Source organism: Vigna unguiculata, chromosome 10, assembly GCF_004118075.2.
Source record: "Vigna unguiculata cultivar IT97K-499-35 chromosome 10, ASM411807v1, whole genome shotgun sequence".
Taxonomy (NCBI): Eukaryota; Viridiplantae; Streptophyta; class Magnoliopsida; order Fabales; family Fabaceae; genus Vigna; species Vigna unguiculata.
The window spans coordinates 31,378,295-31,397,502 of record NC_040288.1 but is presented as its reverse complement, the minus strand read 5'-3'; the positions used below and the strand labels follow the sequence as shown (position 1 = coordinate 31,397,502).

Sequence of the window (19,208 nt, the reverse complement as noted above, 5' to 3'; positions counted from 1 at the left end):
CTTATGTGGTTAGGCTCAGATCTCATTGGTGTTGTTCTCCCCAGTGAAACCCTCTCCTTATAAACCTAACAAGTGGTATCAGAGCAATGGTTAATATCGACTCAGACGAGTGCAGTATGGTCCTAGTATCGAAAGTCTTCCTGGCAAAGGTCCCAGGTAAGGGTTTTAGATAAGCGTGTCCCGTTAAGAAGAACGACGGTACAAAAAAGGGCAGCCGCTGTCTAAGTCCCACATTGACCAGAAATGAGAAAGTAGAGCACTATATAAGAATCAAAACCCATTGCCTTAAGGTTTTGGGTTGAGAGTGGTGTCAGTGTCTTTTGTGGTTAGGCTCATATCTCATTGGTGTTGTTCTCCCCAATGAAACCCCCTCTGTAAAACCTGACATGTGTGACTCAGGGAAAGTTTTTGTTCATTCCTTGTGTGATTCAAGGAAGGTGTTTTCATCCCTTGTGGATTTCAAGGGAGGTGTCTTGATCTCTTGTGTGATTCAAGAGAGGTGTTTTCTAATTCTTTACTCTTTTATAATATGTTTGTACTCTGATTATTATAGTGATTGAGTTAATCTCTTTGTTTAAGAGATTAACAACTGGACGCATGGTCTTTTGATCCGAACCAGTATAAATATCAGTGCTTATCTTCTTCCCTAAACTCTTTAGTTTTCTGCATTTGCATTTAAAGTAACTGTGACTATAAGTTAATTAGTAAAATTTTTAGAAAATTTTTTAAATCTGTTAAGTTTTATAAAAATCCAATTCATCCCCCTTCTTCATTTTTTACCACTGTTTAGTCATTTCGCTACGCGATACCAACACAACGTTTCATTAGAGTTTAATAAAACCTAATAGAAATTACCACAAAAAAAATTATTGAGTCAAAAAATCATTTTCTAGCTATTTTTAGTTACTTTTACAAAATTTTGGTTAACCTAAAAATACAAAACATAACCTTTAGGGCACACAACAATGATTAGCATTAACCTTAATTGAAATGCAATAGGAGAGAATGAAAGTTTGAGCCCAAACGAGCACCATCCCAGCAAGATTGAGTGAAATGGGTTGAAGAACTTGCTCCTACGGGTTTTGCGTTGTCACTGCACTTTGGTGGAAGGTTTTGTACAAACGAAAAAGAGAAATGTGAGATCATTGATGTTGTTTCTGAAATTTTAAATGTCAAATCCCTCACAATAGATGTTAGTTTCTAATTTGATTTCGGTCCTATGGCCAATAGACGTTAAAAAATGTTGGACCTAGGGTAGTCAACATTTTTTAATATTTGTTGGTCACAGGATCGACGTCAAATTCGAAATTGACATCTATTGTAAGGGATCCGACGTTAATTTGAAAAAATATTTACAAAAATATAATTGCGCATTCTTAGCGTTAAATTTTGGATCATGCGACGTGACGTGGAAGTAATAATATTATAAGCATTTTTTGTACTAGTGTGACTAATATTATTGACTTGTATGAAATGTTTAAAATTCATAGAAAAAATAATGGATATAAAAATGGTGATACCGGTGACAATGTTCTTCACATATTTAATCTTTATTTTAGTTGAAATTAATTGAGACTTAAATAAAAGGTTTGTTATACGATGAATGTAATTGTTTAACATATTTCTTATTGCAAATTTTTGTCAAGAGAAATAGAGCATAATATATTAAATTTTTATGAAAAAATAAAATATTTCATATTAATATATATATATATATATATATATATATATATATATATATATATATATATATATATATATATATATATATATAAAGAATCGTAACTTTTTTATATTAAAGTTATAAATTTATTAATCTTGGCTTTATATTTGAGATGTAATATAATGATTAATGTAGTATTTATTATTTTAATGAATCTTATAATTTAAACATTCATTTTTCTTTACTTGATTAATAGGTACACAATGCATTAAGTGTTAGATTATGAATAGTAAAGATTAATCATAAAAAATAAACCCTAAATTAATAGAATAATTCTCAATACTAAAATACAAGTTCTCAATACTAAAATACTGGACAGGAGAGCGTACTTAGTTATTGAGAGAGTAGGTGAAATATTAGCACTTGTAGAGCACATGAAATCAGTGAAGGATCCTTCTTTCTATAACTGTGTTGAGAGCATACTTGTTCTTTTTTTGGTACGGTTATTCTAAAATATATCGTGTATCTGAGTATAGTTTTACGTCATAATAAAAATTGATTAATGAGTATCAATTTTATATCCTTTTTATCAGAGACTAGGGACCTCTCAACAAGTTACTGAATATTTAAATTCATCACAGACTATTCATTAAAAACTCAATATGTATTATCCATAAATTAATAACAATTGTGCAATATAATTGAGATTTACAAATAATATAATTTAGTGATTAATGTTAATTCATGATAATAATAAAATGAAGAATAAAATTTTATATAATAAAATTATATAAAATACAACCTTAGGGTTTAAACCCTGAACCTTAAGTCTCTCGTTAAGTTGTATTGAAATTTTAATATGTGGATTTCGTTTTGTTCTTTGTGAACATATATGATTGTGGTAGATTTAATTTGATCATTTTCATGTTATCTACTTGGAGATCAAAGTGATATGTTGCTAAAATTTTATGAAAATGAAAAATGAGACTTATCGAATGACTTTTCTAATGAGATAAGATGTCATCCTTCATAAAATAGTGAGATGTGCATGCATGCTATAGAGTTCTTGTATTCAATAAATTGGAAAATGGACCACAATTGGATAAACGTAAGTTGTGTCGCTAAAAAGTATGAAAATGGAGTTAAATTTTGGAATTTGTTCAACCAAATTGACCAAATATAAATAGAAAATTATGCGATATGAAATTATCGTAATGTTTGCATAAAGATTATAAATATTTGTACAAGTATTCACTTTGAGGGATATCATAATGCAATATGAAAGATGTGATGATACTAGTTAAGAAAATGAAAAGAAAGATCCTTTTGTAAAGGTTTAATCATATATTCTAACTAGAGTTGTCAAAACGGGTAATACAGCTTGATCCGGCTTCACTCACCAAAGATTGATGATTTAGTGAGCTAACTCAACCCGACTCATTTTTTAGCGAGCTAAAAAATTCGAACCCAGCCCGACCCACCATGGATTGACGGGTTAAACGGGTTGGCTCATGGGTTCACTTAATTAAAAAATATTATTTTTTTATTTTTTTTCAGTCAAAACTAAATTGCAATTCTAATTAAAATCTAAATAAACTTTAATACAGTCCAAATACAAACCAAAATAAAAAAAATACAAATTATTAATGTGTTGGATATAAAAAGAACTTAACATGACCCAAATGTAAAGTTCAACTTAATAAAAAAAATAAAAAACATTTGTGTAACCCTTTTATCTGCGAGTTGGTGAGCCAACCCGGCTCACCACGGGTTCAACCTGAATGAGCCGGGTTCTAAATGAGCTGGGTCAAAAATCAATCCGTATTGAAATTTGTAAAAAAATTTCAACCCAACCCGGCCTAAACCCGTGGTGAGCCAGGTTGGCTCGTGGGTTCCAACCCATTTTGACAGCTCTAATTCTAATGATTCCTAAATGAAAGTGATTGATGGGTATCAGCATCACACTTTCAAGTTACATGTAAATGGGTATTGTTCCGGTACATCCAATATGTCTCACATTTCTTAGGAGTCGAAGTCAAGTGCAGTTTAAATATTCCTTCCACCTCCTGAGGCGTCTTTTAAGGACAAAACTGTGACGAAGCTCCACCTTCCAAAGCGAACAATACCTCGGGAAACACGGTGGTTGTTTCTAATGATACTGTCATACGAACTTAAGTCGAATTGGAACATTAGCGTCCATCGTGGGGACTGGCAACTCCCTTTGTCCTCGATTGGGGACTTGTTTTGGTACACCCAATAAGCTTCACATTACTTAGGAATCGAGGTCAAATGCAGTTTAAACACTCTTTCATCCTTTCACCCTCCAAAGTATTATTTCAAGATAAAGTCGTGAATGCGACGCCCTTTAAGAACAAGATGGTGAACCAGTATTTAAACTCAATGTTATTTTTCCTATGATGAGAAAGATAACTGAAACATGAAAAATAAGATAATTTATGGTGAACGAAAAATATTCTTACTCATAATCATTCATCTTACACATTGAAACGAGTTTTAAAGATTGTCACGTGAATAAAATTATCAACTTTATCTTTGGAAATACTCAGAAAAAGTCATTTAATAAAGTCATATGATTTTCATGATGTTATAACTACACCAACACTCAAACATTAGCATTATTTGTTCCAAAAAAAAAAAAGCTTCAAGTAACTAAATTTTCATAGTTCTCAAGTAATAGACTTGTTTCAGTACATTCATGATTTATATACACAATCTCATTTAACATCAAACATACATAACTCTCACAATTACATATCGGCTGAAGTGTAGCTGACATTTTTCTAATTTTAGGGACTTTTTTTATCGAGTTTTTGCTTTTAAAAGCCAACTTAATAGTACAATATACTTTCGGGAATAAATTATTCACTGTTTTATGGGAGAATATATTAAGTGAAAATCTCAGGCATGTGGTGTCGTGGTGTAGTTGGTTATCACGTCAGTCTAACACACTGAAGGTCTCCGGTTCAAGTCCGGGCGACGCCATGAATTTTGTTTTTCTTCATTTGAGTGTTATTCTAAAAGTAATGTTTTAACATTTGATGTTCAAGTTTTGTTTTAAGACACTGCGTGATCTAACTCTGCAGTTCTCAGTCTTAAAACTGAAAAGTGTGACTTGAAGGATTTAGGTTCTGAATTTTGAGTTTTATTGACATGTTGTTTACATGGTCTGTGTTCTTTTATGCAGCTGATATAGTTTCTTCAACAAACAAACTATACTCATCCTTTCTCAAAAATCTCTCTTTTCAACAACCTCTTATACTACTTTTGAAGATTTTGATACTTTTTCTTCTTTGCTTTTGATCAAATTGGTGGTTCAGTACCAGTAGAACTAGGGAATTTTACCCAATTAAGGATGTAGAATTAAGAAATTTGACACTTTAAAACATCATGCATATTTATATTTATTATTTTTTTGTAAGAATTTAGCAAATTTTCTAACTGTATTAAATCTAAATTATTGGTTGCACTTGAAGTTTCTGTAACTATGTGAGGAAAAAGAAAAGTAGGACATGAAATAGAAAATTTAGTTTAGTAGAACATGAAATCTTCAAAGTTTAGTTCAGAGTAAGAAATGAAGAAAAAGAAACATAAAGAGTGAAAATTCAAAAGTTGGCGTCGCCCAGACTTGAACCGGAGACCTTTAGTGTGTTAGACTGACGTGATAACCAACTACACCACGACAGCTCATGCTTTAAATTTTCTGTTAACAATTTCTGAATAAAAATGAATAATTTATTCCTGAAAATACATTGTACTATTAAGTTGGCTTTTAAAAGCAAAAACTCGATAAAAAAAAGGCCCTAAAATTAGAAAAAGGAAAGCCACACGTAATATTATGTGTTTGTGAGAATGATGTATGTTTGATATTAAATGGATGGTGTTTATATATTATGAATGTATTAAGGAAGATAATTACTTTATTCCAGACATAAAATATAAGTGAACACATGGGTTGGCTTAATACATATTAGTCTGGCAAGAACAAATAATATTCATATTTCTCTATATAAGATGCCTCCACTAGTTAATATATGTCATTCTAAAATGTATTTCACAGAAATAATTAGAGAAATATATTAAGAAAGATCAAAATTAACAAAGGAAAGTCCCATAATAAATAATTACAATTGTCATCTGCCCGAGGAAATCATATAAGTTATGCTTTTAATTTCTTTCTTATTTAGTTTCAAAGCTAACTAATGATCGTGCTATGTTTTTTTTTTCTCATTGATACAATGTATTCTTCACGTTACTTACTATCCAACTTTTGGATATGCCTTATCAGACTCACCATGTTTAATTTAATGTAATTGTGTAGAGTGTACGATGTAAAGATATAGTTTGAATAAAATAAAAATTATTTTACGAATATTAACATTACTAGTAAAACTATCAATTTAATAATGGAATTGACATTATTAGTTAGAAAATCTTGTTAACTTAAAATATTTAAAAGTAGCTTGAGGATAAATAAAAAATTATTGAAAGTATTTATGTTAATATTAATCAGTTTATTCCTTGACATTATATAATGCGCCGAATAATTGTTTAGTTTATGAAGGTTTATGGCATACTGGGAACTAAAATGAATTATAAATATATATATAAGTAGCGGTAATTTTATCTTACAAAATAATTTTTAAGGTTGAGTTACATTTAAAATCTCATTCTTAAAATAGTCATCAGAACCATTCAAAATGTATTTTAGTGAGATTTGTTGTTGTTAAGCCTTTATGTTACCAGGATGAGATTCCCATTCACTAGTGCACATTTGGGCTTTTAAATCACCCTATATGTTTCAGTTAGAGTGGAACCGAAACATATTAAGATGCAGTCGCAATTTTACAATTTTAGCGAACTTTTATGCTTTAGTTGTCCTAATAACTGAAACATAAAGGTCTTTTTGTTTTGGTTCCGCAATAACTGAAGCTTAAGGTCTCCAAAATTTGTCAATTATTTTGGATTTTTTAATTTGAATGTAGAGGTTTGGGCTTCGGTTCTTCTGAAATCGAAGCAGAAAAGCTAATATGCTTCTTTTTACAATCCAGTGCCTAGAAGTTCCTCAAATTTACAAATTTTTCACTCTTTTTTTAATTATTTAATACGCGAAATGACTTCGGTTTCCCCACAACCAAGACATAATGGGGGTATATGCTTCGGGTCTTTAATAATCGAGGCCGAAAAGCTGGTCAAAATTTCAAAATTGCCACTAGACACACCCTTTTAGGCCTAAGATTTTATTATAACTGAGGTAGTTAAGCCTTTGACCCCTTGGTTTTCGAAATAACTGATGTCTAAATGTGTTTCTAGGGTTCAAAATCGCAAAAATATTTATAGAGAAGGCCATTATTCTCGTTGCTTCATCTTCTTCCTTTGTCTTGTCCTTTGTTTTGTCCTTTATGAACACTGCCTTATTAAATTTTGGTTTCACTCACAGCATAATTGATAATTTCTTCTTCGTACAAACAATGATGCTTACAATTTAGTCTATGTCAATGATATCGTAATCACGGGTAATAGTCTCTACATGATAAGTCGTGTCAAACAATATCTTCATAACCAGTTTCACATCAAGGACCTTGGGGAATTAATTTTTTTTTTGGGATTGAAGTTGCAAGATCTCAACGTGGTTTGGTTCTAAATCAACATACGTAATGTCTTGAAATTCTTTCTGAGTATGGTCTCACTGGATGTAAAGCCTGTCTTTCTTCGTTGGAAGGATGATTATTTTTTGTTGAAGAAACTACATCAAGTGCATAAAAGAAGATAGATAATGTAAACAACATATGAAATAAAAGTGAAAATACAGATTATATATCCTTTAAAATATTTATTGTTGTTGAAAAAGCTAAATCCTTCTTCAAGACATATATATAACATTTTTCATTTTTAAGACTAAGAACTATAGAGTTACATCATGCATTGTGTTATATGTGAAGAAAAAGAAAAGTAGAACATGAAATCTTGAGAGTTTAGTTTAGATTAAATAAGAAATGAAAAACACAAACTCAGAACTAAATTTGGTGTCACCCGGACTTAAATTGGAGACCTTCAGTGATAAGGAATCTTCAAGTGAGACAAATTTGAGGACAAATTCTCTTTAAGAATGAGGGTATGATAGAGGAATATCTCCTAAATTTCAAGTAGTATGAATTTGAGGACAAATTCTCTTCAAGAAGGAAGGAATGATAGAGGACTATCCATAGATTCCATACAAGAAGAACTTACAGATGAACATTTACAATTCAAAGGACATATGATAAGGGCAAGGAGCAAGAGATTGGGAGATCAAGCAACCAGAAATTCAAAGGATATGAAGACGATGACTTGGAACACATTTGAAGGATAGTTTTTAGAAAAAATAGTTTATGATTTTGGACTTTGGGTTTTCTGTTAGAAATTAGTTATGTTTATATGTTTTTGGGCTTTGAGCTTTCTTTTATAAATTAGTTTATATTTTTATGTTTTTGGGCTCGGGTCTTCTTGTGGGATTTCCAAGTTTTCTTAAACTTATGTGCCTATATATAGAGGTACCAAAAACTAATGTAGACATTTTTTTATTCATATTATATGCATTTGCATTATTTGAGAGAGGATTTTCTTGGTTCTTGGATTAGAACTCTGATTCTTATCAAAGATTAACATCTTTGTGGCGAATCTTTACTTGACTTACCAATCTGCTAGATTATGGCATCCTCCATCTCTATCTTATTTCGCGTTCTTCTTTGGTTTATTCATGTCCTGCCTCTTGAGGATTCAAATTCAGAAACGATTATACTCTTTCCTAGATAGGTTGTATCATTTAGTGTGCTAGACTGACTTGATAACCAACTACACCATGACACCATATGCTTTAAATTGGTTTAGAAAGGAAAATGATTATAAGTTCTAATAAGTGTTTACTTTTAGAAACCAACTTTTATTTTGGAATAAGTTATTTATTCCTTAATGCCAGTAAATATTAAGTTAAAACATTGAACATCTAGTGTCGTGGTGTAGTTGGTTATCACGTCAGTCTAACACACTGAAGGTCTCCGGTTCAAGTCCGGGCGACGCCAACTTATCTTTTAAGTGAAGTGGTTTCTTCAACAAACAATACATCCTTAATATACAACTACTAAATTTGTAATCATCGTTGTGGTTTTTAGTATAAATTTAAATTGTCAATAGTTCATAGAAATAAAATGTTAGAATGTATTAAACAAATTTTGAAATGTTTTTTTATTGAAATAAATGATTTTGGATTTACTAAGTGGTTAAAAATAACAAAATTGTGTATTACAAACCAATACCTCAAGCCCATTGTTTGGTCTCATGTGAAAACAATAGAAACAAGTGGATCAAACCAATTTCACTCAAAAATTTGGTCACTACTGGAAAATGGTCCAAGAGTTATAGAAAATGCACACACGCTGCAGAAACCTGTCATAGTAAGTCAGACTTACTGTGATAGGTGTTCGATTAGCAATCATAATAAGTATAACTTACCACCGCACAAGTTGATGATGCTGGGACAATTAATGAACTTACTATAACAATTTTTTGTAAAATCTATAATAGTAAGTCCAACTTACTATGACAGGTAATGCAAAATACGTCATAATAAGTCCAAATTACTGTGATAGGTAGTGCAAACTACATCATAATAAGACAATTTTCTTTTTTGTTATGATTTTCTCTATTTTACCATTTTCCTTTCCATTCAATTCACCTGCAAATAACTTTCATATCACCAGACCAAACAATTCCAAACTAAACCAATTCCATACAAGTTGGAATAATATTAATAAAAAAATAAGTTCTAAATTAGTTACCTATAATTCAAGAATTGTGTATTTACTTATGCAAGTAACACTAAAAGAAAATGTTTTATTAGTAACCAATTTTAGTGACCAAAAGTTGTTAGTTACTATAATTACTAATTTGATACAAGTTTACAAAGTAAAAAAATCATTGGTTACTAAAATAGTTACTATTATGAATAAAAAATTATAATTGGTAACTAAATTGGTTTTTAAAATTAGCTACCATAGTTTTGGCTACCAAAGAAAACTGGTCAGTAAAAATTAGCTACCTAAGTTTTGGCTACCAAAATAACTTAGTTACTAAATTGCTCTCTAATTAATTAGTAACAAATTTAGTGACCAATTATAATTTTTTATTTATATTAGTGACTATTTTAGTAACCAATAAATTTTAATTTTGTAAATTGAAATCTAAATTGGTCACTATAGTAACTAACAACTTTTAGTCACTAAAATTGGTTACTAATAAGACATTTTCTTGTAGTGTAAGGTGCTAAATACACCTATTTGCCAGCTTTTCCAAATATCTCTGTTAAGTATTTTTGCACCACTTGCAATCTATTTCCTACACTCTGAATGATAATAAGGTCAAGAAATCCATAAATATTAGCATTCTTCTTTTTGATGCATAGGTGATGCAAATACCTTCAATATCAACAAATAAAGTTAGAATAAATTATTGAATACAATATTAAACTATGTTTATGGTTAATGAAGGCTTACTTACAAATTCCAAACTTGTAGAACTGTTGCGGATATGAGATCATTACCAATCATAATTTCACAAATATCCTTATGACATACAAAAAAGGGGTGGCACTAGTCTTGCCTGTCAATTCATGAGGCATATCTAACTGGATAGTTTTATTCCCCATTGTCACTACCGCTACACCGAGTTGTTGGAGAGGAGACAATTGTGGTTGTGGAGGTGTAACAATGTTTGCATTCTTAGAACCCTCCTAAATTTAAATAAAATTAGTAGAATAATATATCCGTCCAATTTCAACAAATACTTACATAAATAAATAAAATATGAAAACCAACACTTACTAAAATTGGTTTAGCCAATCTGACTGGCCAAATGATAAAATTCCCTAGAGCTTGTCCACTGTTTCAACCTCCTCAGTGGGTACAGGAACGCGAGCAGAAGAATCTTTAACATTTACAACCACCACTCGCATCATATAATCTTTAATAGTATGGTGGTGGATGGTCTTTCCCAAATTATATATTTTACTTAAGACAAAAAATAGATGATAATAAACAAAATATAAAGCAAATATAAAGAAAAATTATATGATAGGAATGAGATTACCTAAGGCCACCAAATGTCGAGGGGCGTCATCAACATATAGTTCACAATCAGTAGGAACATCAACATCATCCTCTGATTCTTCAGGAAGAGGACAACTTCCCTTTGTGCTAGCAATAATCGGGGAAGCCACTGTATGTGGAGCTTTATCGTAATTATTACTTTCAATAATATAAAATTAATGTAATAATATTATTGATCTTTACAACTTTAGCGCTCATTACCACATGTCTAACTTAATGTTATATATTTGGTAAAATAAAAAAAATTTTAAAAGCTAAAGAAAGAAAAGAAAAGAAGTGATCCTATTCTTCTCGCTCTACAATGCACCAATTTTTTAGTTTGCCAAAGTTGCAGATTTTCCTGGAATCAAAGCTAAACACATATAATATATGCTATATACCCAATAACCACATACATTATGCAAAAATAAACAAAAAGAAGTGATGCTAAGAATATAATGTTAAGCAAAAAGAATACAAGTTTTGTTTAAGACTTGTAGTAATTTTGTACACTAAACTCCTAGCTCCTTGAATCCAATTGAATATTGCCATATTCAAAGTTGAATATGAATTGAATTACTTGTCATTCACAACCACTACACCTATCTACACAAGATTCACAAGTTGTGTGAATGCATGTAAAATCTAAAGTGCCTTATTTTAGTAAAGCAGAGCTTTATTAGTCTAAAAAGCACATGTGAAATTGTGTTGTTTGGCCTAGAAATAACTCTAGTGTAGCAAGAGTGATCATTGACTCATAGTCTCTAATAATTTATGTGTTGTGTGTTTTTTGCTTCCTAGGAAACATCGCAACGTGTGTGGTTTGAAATATATTATGAGGAAGGAAGGGCTTAGTCAAATTAGTTATCCCCTATAGTACAAAGCTTTCTGGAGACAAAGCAAAATAGCACAAACTTTTGTCTTAGACATGTGTCTACTTTTGACTATTTGATTTAAATATAGAGGTCATTTTCAACAATGTTATTTTCTTCGGTTTATTTGAATATACTTTCAACATTTCATGTCTTCTAGTTACAAATAGCAGTATGACATGAGCTAGAAACCAAGCATTTTTATGTATTACTTTTATTTAAATCCATAGCAAGACACACAAGATATGGATTCTTAATTCTTACAGTCTAGCAACGAGATTTAGGGCAAGGCATATCTCACTCACTCCAAAGCAAAACCATAGCCCAACACACATGTGCAAACTAAGTGAAGAAAAGAGGGAAAAATTGTCCAAAGGGAGGCAAAATCACCAATGCAGTAACCAGGAACAGTGTGCAAACGGTGAGTGAACGATGCATGAACGGTGGGCGAACGGCGCGGACGGTGCGTAAATGGCGTGCGGACGATGCGCGAATGGCACGCGGACGATGTGGATGGTGTGCGAATGACACACGGATGATGCACGAAGGGTGCACGAACGGCACGCGAACAACACACAAACGATCACGAACGGTGCGACGATTGGTGCAACGAATGGCGCGATGAATGGAGCAGTGGCGACAATGCAAAACAAGAAGGCAACATGACTGTTTAAGAAAGAAAGGATACTTCTGGAGAAAGAATGGAGACAAGAAGGAGAAAAGAGGGAAGGATAAAAATTAGGGATTTAAAGATATTATGACATGTTTCTCAAAACTGTCATAATATATTTTTAACATAATTTCAATTTTGCCACCGCGGCTATCTACTATGATAGGTCCTCTGCACCTGTCATAATAAATTTTCCCTTTTCATTTATTATGACAGATCCCTTTTTACCAATCATAATAACTGTTACTTTTATTACAAAAATGTCATCGGTCAACTTATTATGACAGGTGGCTTATATTTGTCATAATAAGTCATCATAGATTCCCCTTTTTTCACTAGAGGGTGCACCCACGATAAGAGCAAAGTAAGAACATTCTTCTACCTGGCATGACAGATTTAATGTAAAGGCATAAGGTTGAGTAGATTTTTTTCTTCTCTTCCAATGACAATCTTCCAAATGTAATTACTAGGATTAAAAACTTATTTCTTTTACAAATTATCTTTGCCTTTTTTGTGCAAAGTTTTTCCATTAAATACAACTACATTTTTCACATCTTTCTCACAATTTCCTACAATTAGAGAAATAAAGACATAAGGAAAGCTTTCTCTTCTTCTTTTTTCCTACTCTTTTTTTTCTCTTATATTCTTTTTTATTCCTTTCCTAGTCATTTAAATTCTTAGTCATATAGTTTCATTTAGTTAGAACTAGAGTTAGGATTTATTTCTATAAGACCCGGGAAATTTAAATAATTAAATTAATAATTATTTAATAAATGCGGTAGTGGAAGCATTTATGGCATTTAATGCTAATTTTTGTGATGTGAAAAAGTACTAGCTCAAATGGTTGAGAGTACTTTATTGTGTGAGAGGACTTAGGTTCGAGTCTTATGTATGCCTTTGTGTGTCATTTTAATTTATGCATTATTTCGTTAATATAATTAAATGCTGGACGTGATAATATAATCCTAAAATTTTAAGAATTATCATAAATGTGAATTGGTTGAATTGGTTGTGCATTTGACTTGGTAATTGATGGGTTGTGGGTTCAAACCTAACTTAATGAGACCAAGTTAATCTCAACAGTGAGACAATCTGATAGGGGAACATTAATTTTTGTTTTATCCCCGCGGCGGAAATAATTATATGAATTGTATTACCTTGTAATTTTGACTGTTTTAAAAATTTTGGGAAGTTAGAAATACAACTGTTATGCTGCCAACTTTTTTTGAATAAATTTTAGTTTTAGAATTGTATGAAAAGTTAATGTGGAATAAGGACTACAAAATAAATTATAGTGAATGAAATTGCAGATGAGAAAATAATGTCATTTTTAAGGACATATGAATAGTTATAAAGACACACTAAGTATAGAGTCCAAAGAAAGATCATGTAGACCTAGGGGAATAGAGGATGATGATATGGTTACCTTGGATTGATGTACATAGTTAGTCGAATAAAAATAAATCACAAGCGTCACACTTTATATAGACCATGAAGGTGGTGTATCGAACGCGTTGTATCTGTGGTAACGCACGATCTACTGGAAGTATCCATATTGATGTAAGACCATTAGGGCTTGGAAGGTATAATGAAAATATTGTTTAATAAATTTGATCCATTTGTTTAATGTAAAAGAAAATAGAAGATGACAAATCATTTCATATATTAATTAGACGAGTCTAGGAATAAATATTAGATGACTTTGTCCTTACATTGATTCGACGAGTCTAGCCATACACATTAGACGACTTTGTATATAACTAATTAAACGAATATATATAATAATACATATTAGATAACTTTGTTCATACACTAATTATAAGCATATGGCAAAACACATTAGATAAGTTTTGATATGAGGAACACATCAAGTTTTTTGGTAAACTAATTAAACGAGTTTTCCAAACAACATTAGGCGAGTCACTCCATTTATTGATTAGACAAATCAGACCATACATTGACTATACGAGTCTAGAAGTACACATTAGACGACTTTGTCCACACATTGAGTACATGAGTATAACAATACAAGTTACACAAGTATGTTTATACACTAAATATACGAGTCTAAACACGCACATTAGACAAAAAAATTCATATATTGATTAGACGAGTATAAAAATAGACATTAGATGAACCTATTCATACATAATTTAGACGAGTCTATTTATACAAATAGATGACTTTGTTAATTCACTGATTAGATGAATTTTACGATACATATTAGACAAGTTTGTCCTCACACTAAATATACGAGTTTAGCAATACGCATTGAAGAGTCTGTTCATACACTGATTAGAGATATAAGAAAACAAATTAAATTAGTTAGTTCATAGAGTCTAGGTTTTCTACTGAGATTTTTTGTGTTGTCCCTGTTGAGCATTAAAAATACACAGTATTGATACTTTAAAAATCTTTGTAATATATTTTAAAATTTTAAAATCAGTGGCTAGTAGTGTATTTTGAAGACACAACAGAGGAACTACACAGAAAAAACCAACAAAGAATCCAAATTTTTTCATACATTGGTTAGACGAGTCTAGAAATACACAAAAGACCATTTTACTAATATACTAATTAGATGAGTCTAACAACACCCATTAGACGAGTATATTTGTACACCAATTATACGACGAGTCATACAATATATAGTAGACGAGTTTGTTCATACACCAATTAGGTAAGTATACCAAAAAATATTAAATGAGTTATTCCATACACATTGATTAGACGAGTCTACTAGGGATGGCAACGGGGCGGGAATGAGTTTCACTATCCCATACTCATCCCCGTAGAAATAATTCATCCCCATCCCCATACCCAAATCCAACGAGTATCGAACTTTTGTCCCATCGCCATCCCCATCGAGTAACGTATATAATTTCGTACCCATACCCGTACCCATTTTCTTATACTTCAATATTAATTTTAAGGTTAAATTACTCTTTTGGTCCATCTATTTGTCATGAAATTTCAGTTTGGTTTTAACATAATTACATAAAGGTTATGATAAGATGAAAAATATATTGGAGATGCGAATGAATTTCATAACAAACCAAATAATTAGAAGAAATAAAAAATAGAAAGTATGTAATTAGAAGAAATAACCCTATAATATATATATATATATATATATATATATATACATACATACATATATATATATATGTATGTATGTATGTATGTATGTGTGTATGTATGTATGTATAGGGTTACTTAATAAATTGTGAATATTTTAATAATTTAAATGGAGAGGAAGATGTGGCGGGGACAAGTATTATGGCGGAGATATGTACATTCCCATACCCATCCCCATATCCAATTGAAAAAGTCGGGGATTCCCCATACCCATACTCATACCTAGTCCATGCGAGGATTCTACGTCAAAACGGGGATGAGTTCAGGCAATACGCATAGGGGCTGGTTTATTTGTCATCTCTAGAGTCTACTCATATACATTAGGCAACTTTGTCTATGCACTTATTAAACGAGTTTGTCTATATATTGATTAAATGAGCCTAACAATATATATTAGGCAAATGTGTCCATACATAGATTATACGAGTTTATTAATATACATTAGATCAATTTGATCATTCATTAATTGCATGGTCTAAGAATGTACACATTTGATCACTTTGTCCCTAAATAGTTAATTTATACTTTTATCCATTTGTTTTTATTTTAAGAAAATATTTTATTTTTAACTTTATTATTTAAAATAATATATTTCCTCTTTTACCCAATTTTTTTCTTTTAGAAAAATATAGTTAAATTTTACTTTTATTTTTTAAAATAATATTATTTCAAAAAATAATATATTTACTCTTTTATCCATTTATTTTTTCATTTAATACTTCAAAGTTATAATAATAATAAATATATTTAGAAATATACGTGAAAATGAGCAATCAAATTGAGATAATTAAATATAAACAACAAAAATTCATAGCTATTTTTAATATTGCAAAGTTTTATTAAACAAAATAGTAATTACTCATATATTGATTAAACGAGTTTATTCACTGGTTACATAAGTCTACCAATATATATATATATATATATATATATATATATATATATATATTACACTAGTTTATTCATACACATTAGACAATTATATTCATGCTCTAATGCTCTAATTATAGAAGTATTGCAATACACATAAGATGAGTCTATCCATACATTGATTAAAATGAGTCTAACAATACACATTGGGTAAATGTGTCCATATATTGACTAGACAAGTCTAATAACACATATTAACCAAGTTTGTTGATACACAAATAAGATGAGTTTATCAATACACATTAGACGAGTCTTTTCATGCACTAAATTGTGGTTTTAGTCGGTCTACTTTACATATTTATGCATACTCTATATTTTTTGCACATACTTTATCATTTATATTTTTATAAAGTTTATTATTTACATATTTTACACACATATTAACTTTCTAAATGTATAAATATTTTTTGTGATAACTTTATTCTGTACTTAATTATAAATTTAAAAATAGTTTATTATTTATTTTCTTGATCTTTAAATTCTTCTTAATATAAGATATATTTACTATCATTAAAAAAAACAAAAATAAATTTCAATCGTAAGCACGAATTTAAAATTAGTTTATTTTGAAAGTATAAACAAACTTATCTTATATAGATCCATATGTGAATTAACATTTTAATCACGTAAATAAATATTATGTATGTTTAACAATAGATTTGAGTGATATATTTTTATTTAATCTGATATTAATTAAATAATTACAAATTATTTTTTTACATAAATAAACATTATATTAGACCATCAAAGTACATATTGAAACACAGGTGTTACATAGGTGTGTCAGACATGTTTTTTAATTGTAGGGACATTCTTTTCAAGTTTTTACTTTTAGAAACCAACTTGTTACTACGATACAATTTTTAGAATTGGTTATTCATTATTTTTTATCTAAAAAATATTAAGTCAAAGTTAGGGACTTGGTGTCGTGGTGTAGTTGGTTATCACGTCAGTCTAACACACTGAAGGTCTCCGGTTCAAGTCCGGGCGACGCCAAATTTAGTTTTATGTTTGTTTTTCTTGATTTCAGTCTTACTGTAAACTGAACCTACTTTTCTTTTTCATAGTTACAGAAACTTCATGTACATGGAATAATTTAAATTTAATAGGGATAGAGAGGGACTTAATACAGTCAGAACATTTGCTAAATTCTTACAATAAATAATAAATATGCATGATGTTTTAAAGTGATAATCTAATTACTCACTTTAATTTTAATAATTCATATAAGACACTGCATGATATAACTTTATAATCTGTATTTTCCCCTTCATTCACATGTTGCTTTAGATGATCTTTCTTCTTATGTTACTCCAAATGTGTCTTCTCAATAACTCCACTCAACAACTAATCTTTGCTTTGCATTCCATGGACTTCAATCTTATATACACGGTTGCATATCTGTTCAATGTTTAATTCTCCCATTTATCTGAATTTGGAAGGAACTGTGCAACTGATACAATGGTCAAATTTGAAAGTTCTTCACAGTGCATTTGGAAAGATAAGCCTTTCTGGGAAAATAAGTAAATGTATATATAAATTTGTTCAAAGTTAAAAATTCTTCATGCAGAAGTTAATTTGTAGAAACAATTTTAATTCATGCAGAAGTTAATTTTGGTCTATAGAAAAAGACACCCCTTTCTATTTCTATCTCTTATGTTTTTCTGGACCAGTCTTCTACTATATCTCCAAAATATATAGATGGACACTTATATCGTTGTTTTAAAATACATTAAAAAGATTTTTAAAATACTAACATTAGTGTATTTTGAAAGTACAACAAATGAAAACAACAAAAAATCAATAATAAATCTGGACTCTATGGCTTGGACTTGTGCATCTTGTTCATTCATAAAGTTTTCATAATGTGGTCCTCTTTCTTTTCAACCACCTCTTGTATTGATGGCCTGAACTTTGGTTTGGAACACAAACATCTTAATGCTATTGTTGCAGCAAGCGTTATATATTCAACATCTTTTGTTTACTAATACATCATTATGAATGTAGCACAAGGCATATTCCACATCATTATTCAATATATAAAAATTCGCTAGTTCTTTTCTATCCATGTATTGACAGATAAGAAACTTGAACCGATTGTGGAAGCAAAAGTCAGGAACCTTTACGATGTTTCTATTATGGAATTTTGTTAACATCTTCACCTCGTTGCGAAAACTTTTACTGGAAGATGGAATTTTAGATTCAATTCAGTAAGTTTTCTTCAATGCAACAATTTTTCCGGTAGGTAATCGGACTCTATAAATGCTACCATATACAACAATCTCAAATGTAGTATTGACATAGATACAACTGGTATATAGAAAGTCGATATTGTATGTCAGTTATGGCGACAACCAACATATAAAATCACATACGTCGGAATGAGAAATCCTTGAATTGTTATCATACGTATAGGTCTAACACCTCCACCCCCTTGTTAGTTCACACTTTCGTTACAAAAGCAATTTTTGGACTAGTGAATGCATACATTCTAATAAACCCGTGAACAAAAAGAATGATTAATCCAGTAATTTGATCACTACTCTCGTTGATTTATGTTACGAATTTTTTTTATTTTCCTTAATAATTTATTTCTTTCAATTTACTTTGGTGTTCTTTTCATTTCATTACAATTTGTGTAAATTACGCTTCATCCATTATTATTGTATTCCCATCTCTATTGTTATTAGAAAATCGAAAGAAACAAAAATATAAATTGTGTTAGTGCGAAATGCGTGAAATTCTCATTGAAATCCAAGTAAAAAGTGATTGACTTCATCAAGTCTTTGGGTGAG

The 19,208-nt window shown here is 30.3% G+C and overlaps 4 non-coding genes across 4 annotated transcripts; 3 read left to right on the top strand and 1 right to left on the bottom strand.

The window, feature by feature from the left end:
- Window positions 1–4,592: 4,592 nt before the first annotated feature.
- TRNAV-AAC lies at window positions 4,593–4,666 on the top strand. Its single transcript has one exon. It is a non-coding gene; the product is annotated as a tRNA-Val (tRNA).
- A 628-nt stretch (window positions 4,667–5,294) lies between these two features.
- Window positions 5,295–5,368, bottom strand: TRNAV-AAC. The gene has a single exon. It is a non-coding gene; the product is annotated as a tRNA-Val (tRNA).
- A 3,300-nt stretch (window positions 5,369–8,668) lies between these two features.
- Window positions 8,669–8,742, top strand: TRNAV-AAC. The gene has a single exon. It is a non-coding gene; the product is annotated as a tRNA-Val (tRNA).
- Window positions 8,743–17,335: 8,593 nt separating this feature from the next.
- On the top strand, window positions 17,336–17,409 carry TRNAV-AAC. Its single transcript has one exon. It is a non-coding gene; the product is annotated as a tRNA-Val (tRNA).
- Window positions 17,410–19,208: the final 1,799 nt, after the last annotated feature.